Raw genomic sequence first — 17,439 nt, 5'->3', positions numbered from 1 at the left:
TCTTGTTCTAAATCCGTGCTCATTGAGCAACTGTTTATTTTTATTTGGTAGGTCGGCTTTTAGGGAGAAAATTGACAGGTCATCTGGACATGAGTATTCTGATCGCTGAAATAAATGTATTTCTCATTGTAAATTAGTAACTTAGTATTCTGATTATGAGTTTACTTCTCATGTGTCCTTTTATTAAAAAGCAAGACTGCATATAGTTAAAAAAGGATGAGCCTTTTGATTTGGAACATTTAGAGTCTTTTCTTAAATGGTTGTATGGTTTTTCATATAATTTAGATAGTTTTCTATGTTGTGCTGTACAAACAATGCTATAAGCATACTTTGTGAACACATGCAATGTTGTCAGTAAGATAAGTTTAAGTATTTGCTTCCCATGTTTCTTTTTTTTAATTGAAGTATAGTGGATTTACAATATTATATTGGTTTCAGTTGAACAGCATAGTGATTCAATATTTTTATAGATTATACTCTATTTAAAGTTCTTATAAAATAATGGCTATATTTCCCTGTGCTATACAATATATCCTAGTTGCTTATTTATTTTATACATAGTAGTTTATATCTCTTAATCGCATACCCCTATCTTGTCCCTCCCCCTTTCTCTCCCCACTGGTAACCAGTAGTTTGTTCTCTATATCTGTGAATCTCTTTCTGTTTTATTATATAAATTTGTTTTATTTTTTAGATTAAGTGATAATGTAGAGTATTTGTCTTTGTCTGACTTATTTCACTAAGCATAATACTCTTTAGGTCCATCCATGTTGTTGCAAATGGCAGAATTTTGTTGTTTTATGGCTGAGTAATATTCCATTATATGTAATATTCCACAGATTTTTTACCCATTCATCTGTTGATGGTCACTTAGGTTGCTTCCATCCATACCTTGGCTATTGTAAATAACGCTGCTATGAATATTGGGGTGCGTGTATCTTTTCAAATTAGTGCTGTCATTTTATTCAGCTGTATACCCAGCAGTGGAATTTCTGGATGATATGGTTGTTCTAGTATTAGTTTTTTGAGGAACTTCCTTACTGATTTCCACAGTGACTGCACCAATTTATGATATCATCCGCAGTGTACTAGGGTTTCCTTTTCTCTACATCCTTGTCAACATTTGTTATTTGTAGGCTTTTTAATGATAACCATTTTGACAGGTGTTAGGTGATATCGCATTCTGGTTTTGATTTGCATTTCTCTGATGATTAGTGATGTTGAACATTTTTTCATGTGCCTCTTTGCCACCATGTTTCTTAATTTCGAGGAAGAATGCTCCTATCATGTTCACATGAGTACTCCGGCACATGTGAAGGTGTATTGTGTTGGGGTTTATATCACACTGTATATCTGCATATCTATATCTATAACTATGCGTGTGTGTGTGTGTGTGTGTGTGTGTGTGATGTTATATTGGAGCTTGTATAACAGTCTCATGACTAATTCAGTAGGGGAGTTGACATGAGTCTGCCTTGGAGAGATGGATTTGCTTTCAGGCCCTAAAAAATCTAAGTATTTGAGCCTGCAAGTGTAAGAAACAGGGCCTTGATTAAGGAAAATTCTCAAAGACAATGTATGTAACTCTGAGGCTTTCTGTGAGAACTTTCTCAGGTGACATTCTGACATCATTATATACTTAAAATGTGTACTAGCCCTTCAATTATATATTCAAGTAGCTGATAGAAAAATTTGTAAAACTGCTTAATCCTCCCCACTATAGTTTATCTACCAGTACTCTGATTCAGCACAGCTCTTGTCCTTCTGTTTAATCCAGAGCTTGAGAATTGGTCATATAACACCCTCATCATTTATTGTGATTGCTTCCTGGCTATATTTCTCACTCACATAGTCTTTGAAATCTGCTTGGTACACAAGGACTGTGGTTGAATTTACTGCCTGCCACTTTTCTGGAGACTGCTATTCCCCTTAAATTCACCTAGTAACAGCAGAGGCAACCATTTTCATATAATGTGCTTCTATTCACCTTGCCACAGTTGATCAGTCCAAAGTTATACATTTTACCCAAGGTAGGCAGTAGGAGCGTTTGAACTTATATCTAACACACCATAGCTTCACTCTGATTGCTCTTTTATAAAATGAAAAATGTATACAAACTTTTTTTTATTTCACATGACTTGGGGAGCAGAGAGAGTGGTATATACCGAGTTCTTGACAAGAATAAACACATGGGTAAAAAGAGATGTAGGTAATGAGAGATTAGGAGAGAAATCTTCCCAAATTATATATGACCCTTTTGTCCTTTCAGCATATTTATTCCTGTAGCTCAGCTGCATCCCTGTTCTTGCGTTCCTTTACCATTATACTAAATTTTGCTTTTTTTCATGAAGCTAGCTTAAAAGGTTTTCTGTTAGGACTATATGAGAAATCTCATGCTCCATTCTATCCTCTTCCTATAAGTTTGTCTTGAATTCAGAGCTATTACCCTGAGTTAAAATTTTCTTCCACCCTACAATCAAAGAATCAAATTGAAGGTGGTTCGTCAAATGTGAAATTCCCTGTGCTATTTGTGAAGTTATTTATTTCATAAAATGAAAGCTTGATCACTTTCATTGAAAATTAATTTCTATGTAAAATATTTCAGTCTGTTTCATACTCATGAATTTTATAAAGTAAAAACTACACAATCGTTAAGTAACTTGGAACATTTCATATTTATCAATTTCTATAATATGTATGCACATTTACACACATACACCTGCATGCACACGTATACATATTTCCTTCTCCTAGGTGAGACTTTCAACCCATTTTGTGTGAATTTTAATGCTCATGGCAAAAATTGAATCTTTTTTCCACTTAAGAAGTTACACTCTTAGCTTTTAGATTTTCTGAATAGAGTTTCACAGAATAAAAATGATTCTTTTATAGAATAAGAAAGTCTCTTCTCCTTTCATTTTTATCTGTACTATAAAAGTCTATTTAGTTCCCATGGAAATGCAAACTCAAGTTTAAAATATCTGTGTGCATGTGTTTGTATATGTGTATGAGGAAAAGCATGCTATGAGTAAAACCCCCAGTTGTGCATGCTAAATAGTCTGTTTCCGATAATGAGATCAAATGAGTTTGGCAAGAAGACCCTTTCGTCCTCTCTGGAGCAAGCTTTAGGGACTAGGATGTTGGAGTTGAAGCAGAATAAGGGAAGGTTCTCTAGAAAGCATGTGGTTTATTTGAATTATTTTCATGCCTTTTCTGAACTTTTCATTCTGTGAAAAATTATATATGATTTTCTTTACTAGAAACTTCAAAAATAAAAACATAAGGTAGAACACAGGCAGAGCCAAGCTGATGCCTGGACAGACTGAAGCCAAGCTATTGACACTGCTGCGATACCAGACTTCTCACATGAGGATGGTGTCCCAGCCCTAAGAGACTCACTGAGATGCGTTACAATCTTTAAAAGCCCCCGGGATTCCATGGCCATAGAGTCCTATTCTGAGTCCCTACCAAAACTCTAACAGCTAAAGAGTTTTCCCAGGTAAAGCTCCATCTATTATTTCTTTGACTTCTTTCAGGGATGGGTAGCACAGGCAAATTCACACAGTAAGCTCCAGCCAGGTTCAAAGAGCAATTCATGTCATCACATAAAAGCACTGCATGTGTGTTTACAGGAAGAGTCATCAATACAGACGAGGATGCCACTTACTATCTTGTTTTTGGCCCTATGTTACTTACATTCTTTAAAATTCATAGGCATTAAGTTAGTAAAAAGTTACAAGCAAGAAAACATGCCAAGACTAATGTACTTGTTCTTGTACCTTCATTTTTTATGTGGGAGAACAAACAGATATTGCTGCTGCCTTGAGACTTTTAAAGACCAAACAGATGATTGCTATAGGAATTGTTTTTGTTTAAAACCATATAGAATCATAAAAATCTTTGAGATGGCAGGTCATGTAATCCAAATAACCTTTCTAAAATAGAGATACTTATCGACTTCCCTACTAATTAATGTCAGTGTACTTTGGCTTTCCTACTTCCAATATCAGGGAATTTAGCAAGTTAGAAAACAATCTATTCCATGGTTGACTAACTTTAACAGAGTTTCCTCCTTAAGTGAGCTATTCTTATTTTCTGAATAATCAGGTATGTGTTACTTTTACTTGACTATTATCACAAATTGTTACAACACCATTGATAAACCTAATCTTCCCAGGTACTTAAAATCATGTAGGCACTGTATTTTCAAGCAGAGAAATGAAGAAGAATCAGCTTCTTGCTTTTGGTTAAGATTCTTGTAAGTTTGTACTTTGAGCACCAGTTCAACCTAACAGAGAGCAATGATAGGTGTAAACTGATTAGATGAAGTTCAGAAGACTTTGCCTTTCTCAAAGGTAAGCATCCCAAGGAGCCGTGTGGCAATGGTGCTGAAACCATGAGCTTTTTGGTTCCAGTATCTCTTTAGACAGATGGAAACAAACAAGGAAGCAAAGTAAGATTAACGGTGCTCCTGTGCACGGGAGTGACAGGAATCAATCTCCGTGGATAAAATTTGAGACTACAGACTCTCCCTTCACCCATTCTGCCCTAACATATGAAAGACAGCTAAGAAAAATGACAAAACCTTTTTATTTTTAAAGATCTGTCAAAATATAAATCTTCCATGCTTCTTCATACACCTTTACTGACTCTTTGGAACTTTTCACTCCATTTTCCTGTCCTACTGCATCCTACCCAAATGTCTAGCACAGCATCTACAACAGGATTGCATTTCCTGGCCAGAAGTTTAGCAGCCTTGACAAGGTTGTAAGAGCTCCTCAGTGGCAGCCACCATGTCTTACTCAACTTTAGATAGTTGGTAGCCTAGTTCCTGACACTGAGGAAGTGCTCAATTTATATTTATTAGATGAAGGAAAGAAAGAAGAGAGAACATTCTCTTATTGTAAGGCACTTATTCCTTTCTGAGAAGCAACTTTCTACCAGATAGTAATTTACCTTTGTTGTCTTGACCTCTGCAATTCTTCCTGCTCCTCTGTTGTTGAAGTCTTCCCTCTCAGAACCTAAAACATAAGAGTATGAAATGTGAATCAAATTCAGTAAGTAAATCAATCCTAGAAGCAAGGAGATAGGCTTCATTACAGCTTGTTTTGTGACTCTGCTTTATTGTTCACTGGGACAAAAAAGTCAAAGAGTGATCCAACACGTGGTATGTAACCATTACAACTGAAGCAATTTGAATTGCTTTCTGTGAGTACACTGTCACTGATCTAATTTTTAGTAAATGTTAAGCAGGTTTCTGTGCTAAAAATATATTGAGCTGAAACAGTGGATTAAGAAAGATGTTTTTCTAAATCCCATCTTGTAATTTTCATTTAATGGGTCTAAATTCCTTGAAGTCTCAGACTTTAAAATTGACTTGCAAAGATCTTAAGTTATGGCTCTGAATCCCTTTGGAGGAGGTGCTTATGAATATTAACTGTACCTTAGGATGCTCTGTGTTGGTACAGGACTTATTTGAGCACAGAATTAGTGAGAGGTGAATGATGAATAATGGGCTCAGTGTGTGGAGTTTAAATATTGGAAAGAACAGAATCGGTACGGTATTGTAAAACGTCTTGTAGCTTCGTTTCTGATTTTGAAATGTTACAGTGCTTGCTTATTGTCACAGTATGATCTTCAGCACAGTTGGTTAGTGCTTTTTTAAAGTAATGCAAATGCGTGAATCTCAGAAATACCTTCAAATATCGGAGACTGCATCTTTAAGGAGTGCATTTGGCATTAAACAGCCTTTTCCAGCTAATGAATTTCTCAAGTTACAAGAATAATGGCCTTTTTAATCTTAGCAAGAGTAATTAAACAGACATTTGTTATTAATGATGTTGTTAATGGCAGAAGATATTGAATTCTCACTTTAGATGTTATACTGCTTGAGAGTGATTATTTTGAATATCAGACATAGGAGTGTATGATGGTTTTGAAAGTACAACATCTCTTGAAGAGCACTGTGAAGTACTAGTTATTTAAGATAGAAAAAAAAAAAACCTGCCTTAACTTTTGTTAATACCAAGAAAACTAAATATTTCCAAACCGAGGCAGAGCTAACTCTTAGGGACAAAGAACATTTGTTTGATTAGTTCTACTTCTCTGTTGAAATGGTGTTTTTCTTCTGTTGAGATAGATATGTGGCAGCCCACAGCTTGAGAAAGAATTACTTACGCAAAGTCTGCTTCAGAATAGAAAGGCAGATGATATTGGTTGGCTACTCTATGTCCACTTCCCTTTCCTAGCAATTCCTCAGTTTTGTTCAGAAATCTACCCTAGCTCCAGCTTCAGAAGGGCATCCTAATTAATCATTTCATTCATTCATTCGACAAATATTTACTGAGTGCCAATTATGGCCAGGCATTATTTTATGCACTGAAAATATATCTATGAAAATAGAATAGTCAACACAAACAAACAAAAAATCACACATAAACAAAAGCAGTATTAAAAAAAAAAAGACAAAAATTCCTACCCACTATGATTGGGGTTAATGAATTAATCAAGATAGAGCCAGTCAGACCACAACATCCCCTGTAGATTCTCATGGTCCCGTCCCCCCCAGTGATGGGTATGTGGGACAAATGGCCCCAATCACACCAGAGAGCAGGGATTTTATCTCTTCTTGAGGGAAAGAAAATTTTTTTTCTCTCTCCTACTAGACATAGACAAAGCAGCAGCCAGGCCCAGTTGCCACTGGCAGCCATTTTGTGATGTGAGGGAATCCAGGCTTGGATGAATCAGAACCTAAGGACGACCATGCGGATTTCCACTGCCTGCTCTAAAAGTATCGGAACAGACATAAACTGTTAAATTAAAATTAAATACTTTTGTGGCATAAACAAATTGCTGTTTTCTTTATTATAAGCATGATGGCTTGATCTTAATGCCATTGAAGGCAAATAAAAGATGCTTTGGGAATTTGAGAATCAGGGTAAAGAGCATAGTTACGATAGTCATATTGAGGGAGCTGCAAGGTTGAGGTAGCATGGACTGATAGGAGCCATGGGATTGGATTCTGAGGGTGCTTGATCAAGGGGGCCAGGACATAAGAGTAAATAAACAAGAGTTAATTAACTTCAGGGCATTGTATCTTCCCATGTGGTTTAATTTTCTGTCAGGGACCCCAGGGGAGGAGGAAAACCCATTGTCAGGGTGGTTCTTTGAAGCTTGGATATAGTGATGGCTCACACTGGGTAAAATAAAATGGCTACATTGCTGTGGCAGGTGGTGGAGGAAGGGAGTAAAAGGCTTGGGGGGGCTTCCCTGGTGGCGCAGTGGTTGAGAGTCAGCCTGCCGATGCAGGGGACACAGGTTCGTGCCCCGGTCTGGGAAGATGCCGCGGAGCGGCTGGGCCCGTGAGCCATGGCCGCTGAGCCTGCGCGTCTGGAGCCTGTGCTCCCCAACGGGAGAGGCCACAACAGTGAGAGGCCCGTGTACTGCAAAAAAAAAAAAAAAAAAAAAAAAAGGCTTGGGGAAGTGGGCATGTTGGAATGTGTATATCATGTGAGGTCAAAAGACCCACTAGAGGAATATGTTGCAGGGAGGGCCTGGGGAACACCCCATTCACCAAGGCCATCAGAAACTCACTGGTGAGAGGAGTATCAGCATCTCTGAGAGGTTTAGTGGTGGTTCTCTGTGGGCCAGGGTTGATGGCAGGAGTGGGAGTCATTGAGCTGGGATCTTCATGAGCTTATGAGGATGATGGGTCTCTGAAGCAATGAAGCTGAGGTGTCAGTGCTTAACCACTAAGAGCTGGTGAGTGGGGGGGAGAGAGGGGGCATAGTTATTTTAAGAATTGGCAAGGCCAGAAGGACAGCTAAGGAGACTATCCACAGGGAAGTGTGGTGGTTAATAGAACATGGCTTTCCTAGGTCAAAATAGATATCATATAAGCTACTTAATATATACAGTAAAAAGAAAAATAAATGAGAAGTTATCTGAAGGTCATTGCTCCAAAAGGAAGCTACATTCTCTTACCCAATTTTGGGACCTGAGTCAGTTTTCAGATACAGAATCCAGTGACTGATGAGGTGCAGAGAACCCTCGGCAATATAATGTCAGGTGTATACTGTAATGACTCCTCCAAGCTTTCCCCAAGAGGATCAATGAATATTTACTTGGGTGCCCATGCACTGTGGGGTGGGCACAGACATTTCCAGGGCTGTTTGACACAGGGCCTGAACTGGCATTGATACCTAGAGACCTGAAGTATTATCACGTCCCCGTTAGAGTGGGGAGAACACAAGGCCAGATGCTCAGTAGAGTCCTGGCTGAAGTCCAGCTTAGAGCAGGTCCACAAGGTTTTTGGCCCCACACAGTTGTCATTTACCCAATTCCCAAATGTAAGATGTAGAATCAAGATACTCAGCTGTTGGAATAACACCAATTGAATCATTGGACTGTGAAGTAAAAGCTATTAGAATGAAAAGTACCAAGTAGAGCCTTTGGAATTGCCTCCTCTGCCCATCAAGATAGTGAATTTAAAACAGTATCGACCTCTGGAAGTGATGGCAGACTAGAATCACCCTTAAGAATCTTACGGATGCAAGGGTAGTGGTGTCTGTCATACCTCTATTTAATTCATAAGTCTGCTCCCTTCAGAAGCCAAACAGACCTTTGAGAACCGCTGTAGACTGTTACAGGCTCAACCAGTTAATAGTCCTGATTGCAGCTGCTGTGCTGAATGTGGTATCTTTGCTTGAGTAGATTAATTAATTCTCATGTATATGGCATGAGGCTTGAAGTAGCAAATTCATTCTTTTCTACTATAATCAGAAAAGAAAGGACACATAGAGAGGACAATAATACACATTTAAAGTTTTGTTCGAGGTACATGTTAACTCTCCTACTCTCTGTCATCAGTCAGAAGATATCTGGATTATCTAGACATCCCACAGAGCATCACATTAATTATTACGTTGATGATATCATGCTGATGAGGAAGAATGAGAGAGGGGTGATTAGCATGCTGGAGGTTTTGGTAAGACATATGTGCCCCAGAGGGTGAGAGATAAGCCCACTGAAAGTTGAGAGACCTGATATTTCTGTAATTTTTAGGGATATAGTGGTCCAGGGCATGCTGGGATATTTTCTCTAAAATTAAAGAAAAATTGCTACTGTATCCTCTATCACAAAGAAGGCATAACATTTGGTAAGCCTATTTGTGTTCTGAAGGTGATACATTCCATACTTGGAAATATTGTTCTAGCTGATATGCTAAATGATACAAAAGACTGTTGCCTTTGCATGGGGTCTAGAGCAATAAAGGGCTTTGCAGCTGATTCAGGCTATAATGTATGTGAAAGTCCACTTAGGGGTTGCTGTCTGGCAGACCACATGATGCTGAAGGTGTCAGTGGTGGGAGAAGATGCAGTATGCACCTTAAGGCAAGGAGAGAATCATATCGAAGACCCTACAATTCCAGAATAGGGCCATGGCATCTGCAGTGGGGAAACAGCTCTTAACATGTTACTGGATCCTGGTAGAGACCCATATGAGCTGGGTTCTGTTTAATGCCCCAAGGCATTAAGTTGGGTAAAACCAGCAGCAGTCCATCATAATAAATGACAGACTTGCATTGAGCCTGGGCAGACCAGAAAGCACAAGAAAACTGCATGAATAGGTAGCTTAGACCTCTCTCCCTTCTATGTCAACCACTATGGTTGCACCAGCACCCTTCTTCAGCTTCCATCTATGGCCATATGGGGATGTCCTTTATGACTGCTGAAGGATGAGAAGAAAGCTCAACTTTGGTTTATGGATGGGCCAAATAATCAGTGGAGTTCTTGCCAAATAATCAAATACATTGGTTCTCTGTGTGGGTCAAACCAAAAATGGATCTGGTTACATTACAAGCTATAGTCAGACAGTGATAAGAGACAACTTTTCCATTGTCACAGTTTCTAGTTGTGTACCTGGTTACCTACTTTCTGGAAGAAGTGCCCTGAGGTGAGAATATATACAGAGTCATGAGTAAACGAAATGGCTGGATAACTTCTCAGGGGCCCAGAAGTTTAGAGATAGGGATACCTGAGGTAGTAGTTGTGGATGGACACAACAAAGGAATAGACATGAAGTGTGAAGGTGTTTGTATGGTTTGTGAAGACCCACCAGAAGGCATCACTGTAGAAGAATCATGGAACTATAAACTAGGTTATAAACTGGTTGGTAGACATTAGTTTGCCTTTGTCATCAGCCACCCCAGAACTGATGTAATGGGCTCATGACTTGAGAGGACCCATCAGCAGAGATGAAGGCTTCACATGCATCCAACAGAGTGACTTTCACTTTCCAAGGCTAATCTAGCTGTTACCAAAGCTGAATCTCTGATGTGTCTATTCCATGAAGAGACCAACCAACCAACCACTGGTAGCAGGTTGATTACATTGAGTCTCTTCTGTTCTGGAAGGCCTAGTGGTTTGTTCTTACAGAAATAGATGACAGTTCTGAATATGAGTTCACCTTTATTGCCCTCCAAGTCACCCCCATCCGGAGACTGTCAGGGTGCCTTATCCACAGGTATGGAATCCTGTAGTATATAGCATACCACCAGTGAACCCACTTCACAGTTAACGAGGTATAGGAACAAGAAGACCATGACCGTGGACTCAGTTGGTTGCATCAAATACCACAACATCCAGAAGCAACCAGGTGGATACAGTGTAAGAATGGCTTCGTGAATGCAGAGGTGAATCATCTGCTCAGAGGCAGTACTCTGGAAGAATGTGGTGCCATGTACCGGGTGGATCAGACCTTCTATATGGTATTGTATTCGATAGAGAAATTCATGCATCTGAAACTTTGGTCTGTATCAAGGTTAGGAGGCAAGAATGGTACTACCATCATTAACGATGATCTACTGCGGGACTTTGTACTTCCTGTCCTTAAAACTCTGGGCTCTCTAAGGTAGAGATCCTGGTCCCTAATTAGAGCACATTCTTCCCAGGGACACACTCAAGCATGGAAAGAGAAAAGCCACTCATATTCCCATTTTTCTGTGTGATTAGACATAATAACCACAAACTGCCTGGCCAATCATTCAGTCTTAGCAGAAGCCATATCTTCTCTTGTGACACCTCAAAAGTCTCTTCCATGAGTTAATTTTCTGCATTTGAAATAAAAGGGCCAGTGTTAGCTGTAAGGAATAATGGGGCATGATACTGATTTCTTCCGATCTTCTTTCTGTGCTTCATGTCATATCCCTGGATTGTCTCTGTGGACCCAGAGAGGTACAAGTCAGGAAGCTGTGGATCCACTAGTCATACTTCTGTGTAGAAGTGGCACAATTCCTTGAGCAGAAGGCTTGTGACCTACATTTTTACAGCTGAAACAACAGTGCTGGACACATAGAAGTTACCAGGCACGTGCCAAGCACTACCGTACTAAGCTATGTAAGGTAGTGTTGTCAAGAAGCAGTTGTCTTCAGTATTTTAATAAATAGCTCTGAGCTGTTGTTTAGTCATTCTTATTAGAGATATGAATTAGATAATGGAGTGATCTGATGTTCTCAATGAAATTTCTTTCAAACCAGAGATTCAATGGGAAATTATTTTTCAGTGGAAAGGAAGCACTTTAGTCGAGCTTGGGGGCAGCTCCCATAGTGTCATGTGATAGTGTGTGCTTCCTTTGGCTTTTAAATCTTTATATCTCCTGAGGGGGAAAAATGAGCAAGCTTTAAAAAATCCACCAAGCTCTAGAGAATAGAGTTTACAGAGAGCTGAATTATGTGTCTCTTTGAATCCATGAATTCAGGCTCTCCTGCCTCTGTGCTTCCAGTTGACACCTTCCAAGAAGCACTGGTCTGCATTTTATTTTCTCATCAGGAAACTCAGCCATCTTAGTCTCAGGGTCATTTGAATCACATGGTTAACCTGATTCTTTTTTTCATTTTCCAAAATATCACAAATAGGGCTTTATTTTTTTTTAAGAAGGGAAAAAAAATCTGGCTTCAGTTGTTAATTTCCTCTGTTCTGTCAAGATTAGGCTAGTGGTTCTGAGTAATTCTGGCTCATTTTCTCTAGGGACTAAGCCTGAAATAATCCAGTGTTTATTTTTATACAAATTCTCACAGTACTACAACATTTCAGTGACTTCCTGGGATGTTTCTAGTTTTTCACAGGCCAAGAGGCCATTCTCAGAGGTAGCTCCTTCATGTAAACCTAAAAATGGCACTTTCCCACATTATAGTTTATCAGGAAGTTTAAAGTTCAATGGTCCTCCTCTCTTTTCTTTCTCATCACAGAGAAAGGAAAAAATAAGGGGCAGTTCCAGCATTTTAGCTCATTCCAGCACGGTCATTCCATTTCAGTATTTTGGAACCTGGGAAAGAGGCAGGGAGATTGTAGTATATCTTGGCTGAGAGATGGCTGGACTGGGAAACAGGATTCTCTGTCATTCCCTGTGTCGCTCTCTGTGTGACCCTGACCTCTTCCCAGCATTCCTGACCCCACCTCTAACTTGGGGAAAATGATGCTTGTCATGTAACTCACAGCATTCTCCCAAACTCATGAGATACTCTGCTGAAAAAATGGGAATCTTGTTTGGAAGGCCAACCCTATATTCTGTACACTTGTGTCTTAATCTGCCTTCCTTATTTACCCTCTACTGTCCTTTCTCCAGGACCCTTGCTTTCAGCCCAGGGGGTGGACTTGCTATCTTTTATACATAACATACAATTCTATACCTCTACACCTTTGCTCAATGTGCTGTCCTCCTCCTCTGCCTATTTAAACTCAATCCAAATCCAGTTCTTAAACTCAGCCTCACTCTTTTCCTTCCTCTCAAATCCTATGACTCCTTTCACTTGATATTTTATTTGCATACGAATTTCCTGCTACTATATTTGTAGAATGTATTGTAAAAATCTTTTTTGCATCCTTTATCTCTTCTAATACAGGGTGAGTACTGGAAGCCCTCAAATAATCTGTTTGACCAAACAATCTTTATGTCACCTCCTTAGCCTTTCATGTTGGGTTTTAATGACATCATGACCCTCTGTGGACACATACACGTTGTTGAAGTTGCACACCAAAATGTGATTATGGTATGTGCATTCAGGCATACAAAGTGCACAGTAGAAAAATCTGTTTGAAGTATTTAGCCTAGAGTGTTAAATTCAATCCTAGAAGGCAAAAATCATTTAGCTGTGTCAAGTTCAGAGCTATATTTAAGTTTATTGTTCCATAACAAGTCTGGTTTATTTCAGTGTATTGTTCTCTGTACAAGGTCTCCCTGTAACCAGGCATTATAATAGACTGTTGCCAGCCTTCTCAAAGTTTGAGGTGGATTCTTGATTACCTGCTTCCTGCCCTAGGGATTCTTGCTGTTAGGATTGTCATTAAACAAAGCAGCCTCCCTGGCATTGTATTCAGAGAAACAATTTGCACCTTTGTAAACTGATTAGGGGAATGAGTTTGTTTTGATAATTGATCCTTGACTTGCATTTTAAAGGACAGCAAAATTTTAGAGGACTTCTATATTTGTTACAAATGCTTTTCCTGGAATTTAAAAAATAATTTAGAAACTTCAGTTAAAAAAGGAACATCAAGAAACAAATTGACTGGAGACCATTATTTGAATTCTTATGGATGTGAATTAGATGACCAGCCCAGCTTCAGACTTTATCTTCTGAAAGTCATCCCCCTACCCCCAGCCCAAAGTGAGTGATGGAGTCTTTTTTTAAATTGGAATATAGCTGATTTACAATATTATATTAGGTTCAGATGTACAGCATAGTGATTCAATATGTTTATAGATTATACTCCATTTAAAGTTACTGAAAAATAATGGCTATATTTCTCTGTGCTGTGCAAAATATCCTTGTTGCTTATCTATTTTATACATAGTAGTTTGTATCTCTTAATCTGATACCCCTATTTTTCCTCTCCTCTTTATTCTCCTCACTATATCTACTAGTTTGTTTTCAATATCTGTGAGTCTGTTTTGTTATACACATTTGTTTTATTTTTTTAGATTCCACATATGTGATAACATGAAGTATTTATCTTTCTATGTCTGACTTATTTCACTAAGCATAATACTCTCTAGATCCATTCCTGTTGTTGCAAATGGCAGGATTTCATTCTTTTTAGTGGCTGAGTAATATTCCGTTGTATATATACCACATTTTCTTAATCCAGTCATCTGTTGATGGGACCTTTGGCACAGAGGCAATGGCCCATATGCAGTACAACCCATAGTGCAGATTTTATAGTCTGAATTATTATTATCCTTGTGAACTAGTCTGTCTAAAAATCAACGTCAGCATCTTTGTTGATTAACTGGGTTTAAAAAAGTGCTTAATATTGGCAACTGTTCTTCATTTCATGCTCCAAGTAAATAACCTGTCAGTCATTCAGGCTTTGGCCAATAGGAGGGAAAGTTTCTCCCAATAAATCTGTTGTAATCGTGGGGTAATTTAACATCCATCTTTTTGTTTTCTGGTGTTTAATTACATTTTGCTTGTTAGGTTTTCCTATTGTTGTTGTTGTTTGTTTTTAATAGCTAAGGGGAAATTCATACAAATATCAACAGAGTCAAAGAGTTCCAAATAAAAAAGGAAGTTGAAAGTAAAAGGAAGGATTAGGGCTAGTAATTGACACACTTAGCCTAGGTAGAAAATTTGGGTGACTGATCATTTTGGTGGTGTAATGAAATCTAGTGTGTATTTGTTATTGGTAAAGACTAGTAAAAAATATATATTGGTACAGTACATTTTGAAAATGGGAGGGAGATTTTTTTTTTTTTTTTCCGGTACGCGGGCCTCTCACTGTTGTGGCCTCTCCCATTGCGGAGCGCAGGCTCAGGGGCCATGGCTCACAGGCCCAGCTGATCCGTGGCATGTGGGATCTTCCCGGACCGGGGCACGAACCCGTGTCCCCTGCATCGGCAGACAGACTCTCAACCACTGTGCCACCAGGGAAGCCCGGGAGGGAGATTTTTAAAGCCATTGAGAGTTAACAATGTGACACTAGCCCTTATATTAAAAAAAGACTACTCTTTCCACTCTAAAGTGACTCTAGGATTGGGATCCTATTCAACAAACAGTTTGGGGGAAATGTGACTAAACATAGTTGTCAGCAGACTTAAAATGACAAAAACATTGTCCCACACAAAAAATTTATTTTTAGTATTTCTTGAGGTAACAAAAAGAGGAAGAAAGTAGATTTTCATTCTGTAGAATGATTCTGACATCTTGAACTCACACAGTTCCCCTAGGAAATGGCCAAAGATGGGTATTGATAGAAACAAATTCCCTTTTTAAACTCTTTATAAGCATTTTTCTTATTATTCAGGTAGTAGTCCTTTAGGCATTGCTGAAGAAAACAGAGTGAAAGAGTATAAGTTCTTAACTGGTTAATGAAAAATTGAGATAAACAAAAGAGTTGCTTAAATATAGATTTTTCTCCTCACATAATTTGTCTCATTAAAATGCTTTTAATATTCTGTATTCTGATTTTCCTTGAAGGAAATATTGTTCTACAAAATTTCAATGAGACATGCTAAAAATAATGTCTGTGACAGAAATGTTAATTTCCTATCTAAATAATTAAATTTAAAACTATCACATCTTATATTTCACAAAAGATCATTAGATCTTCCCTTAAGGGAAAACTGAGACCCAGAGAGCATAAAAAATTTGCCCAAAGTCACAGAGCTAACAATCAATAGTCAGGGTTGGGTTAAACCCAAGTTACTTATCTCTACCATAGTTCTCTTTCCATTGTGCTAAGACATCACTGCTTATTTGAAAGGCTGCCTTCTTTCATTCCATTGCAAGAGAGAAGTCTTGTTGAAGTCCTCATCCAGGACACGCAGCAGAGTGACTTGGTAGAATGTTGGCCGCCATGTAGGAGTCCAGCAGGCTAGATTTAGGTTGTGGGACATTCTGATTTTTATTTTGTAGACTTTTATTCTATATAGGCTACAATATTGTGTATGGGCTGGAAAAATACACGATTTATAGTTTTGTTGTTGTTGTTCTAGGGAATCCCAAAAGATGCCTGGCCTTATTTCAAATTGTGAAATAAATATATTTCCTTTAGAATCTTCAGTTTTTCCTCTTAGTGTCATTCCTTTCACCATCTCTCTATAGTGTCTTTCATCTGAGACCTTCTACCCTATTATTTCTATTTGATCATGTCATTTCAAACCTGGATAATATTATTTAAAATGTACTGTGAATTTGGATGAATATGCTACCTCTCCCTCGAGTATTTGTATTTTGACATTTTCATTGTAGAATAAAAGGTCACATCTCCAATTATAAAAGTAAATTCAGAAACTAATCATTAGGTTAAAAAAAGTTTTATTTATGGGGAGAAATTCTGTTGCCTTGAAATCATGCAACCCGTGTAGATGTCTATTCTATTTTCTCCGTAGCTTAACACTTTTTTTTTTTGGCATTTGCTTCATAGAACAATAACCATTGGCCCTCTATCTTGTATCAGAATTTGTAAAAAGAGTCAGTGTAATTTTGTATTAGATTCAGTTAAATTCATGAACATTTATTAATCTACTCTGTATAGGCACTGTGCTAAGTACTATGAGGAAGAGGAAGATGAGTTAGGACATTGGACTATCCTGAAACATCTGAAATCCAGTATATTCTTGGGTCCAATGTGACTTAAGTATCACATTTTCTAATTTTCTATCTTTATAACTCAAAACATGGCTTCTAGTTCCTTCTCTACCAATTCCTTGAAGCCGTTACCAACTGATCCAAGTTTGTATTCTATTTGAAACCCATTTGTTAATCTCTACAGCATAGTGCCATGGTTCCCAAATGTTTTGGACTCAGGAGACTTTTATAGTCTTAAAAGTTTTTGAGGATCAAAAAGACCTTTTGTTTTTGTGAATAACATGTATCAGTATATACCACATTAGAAATTAATGCTGAGAAAGTTTCAAACTATTTATTAATTCATTTAAAAATAACATTAAAGTAACATAACATTGTTATGAAAAAATACCTACCTTTCCCAACACATATTTAATGAGAAGAATTAGCATTATTTTATATATTTGTAAATATCTTTAATGTCTGGTTTGATAGAAAACATACCTGCTTCTGCATTCAATCTGTTGTTATATGTTATTTAGTTAAATAATATCAAGAAAACCTAGTCTCATAAACATATATTTAAAAGGGGGGATATTTTGAGTATTCTTCTTTTGTATTACACCAAAACTCAATAAGTAGTAATGATTTCTTAAAGGTTATTTGAAATGTAGAATATGAAACCATGCCAAGAACTATTCATACTTGTTACATTAAATTCCATTTGCCTATCTTATATTTTAAATTTATCTTTTACCCATGCATGATTTTGTAACACTATTATTGCTGATTTGGCAAATACTGGTTTACTAAGCTATGCATATCTGCAAAGGTTGACACACCTTATTATACAGTATCAATAAAGCACATTCATT

Source organism: Phocoena phocoena, chromosome 3 (assembly GCF_963924675.1).
Source record: "Phocoena phocoena chromosome 3, mPhoPho1.1, whole genome shotgun sequence".
Taxonomy (NCBI): domain Eukaryota; kingdom Metazoa; phylum Chordata; class Mammalia; order Artiodactyla; family Phocoenidae; genus Phocoena; species Phocoena phocoena.
This window is presented reverse-complemented; position numbering follows the sequence as displayed.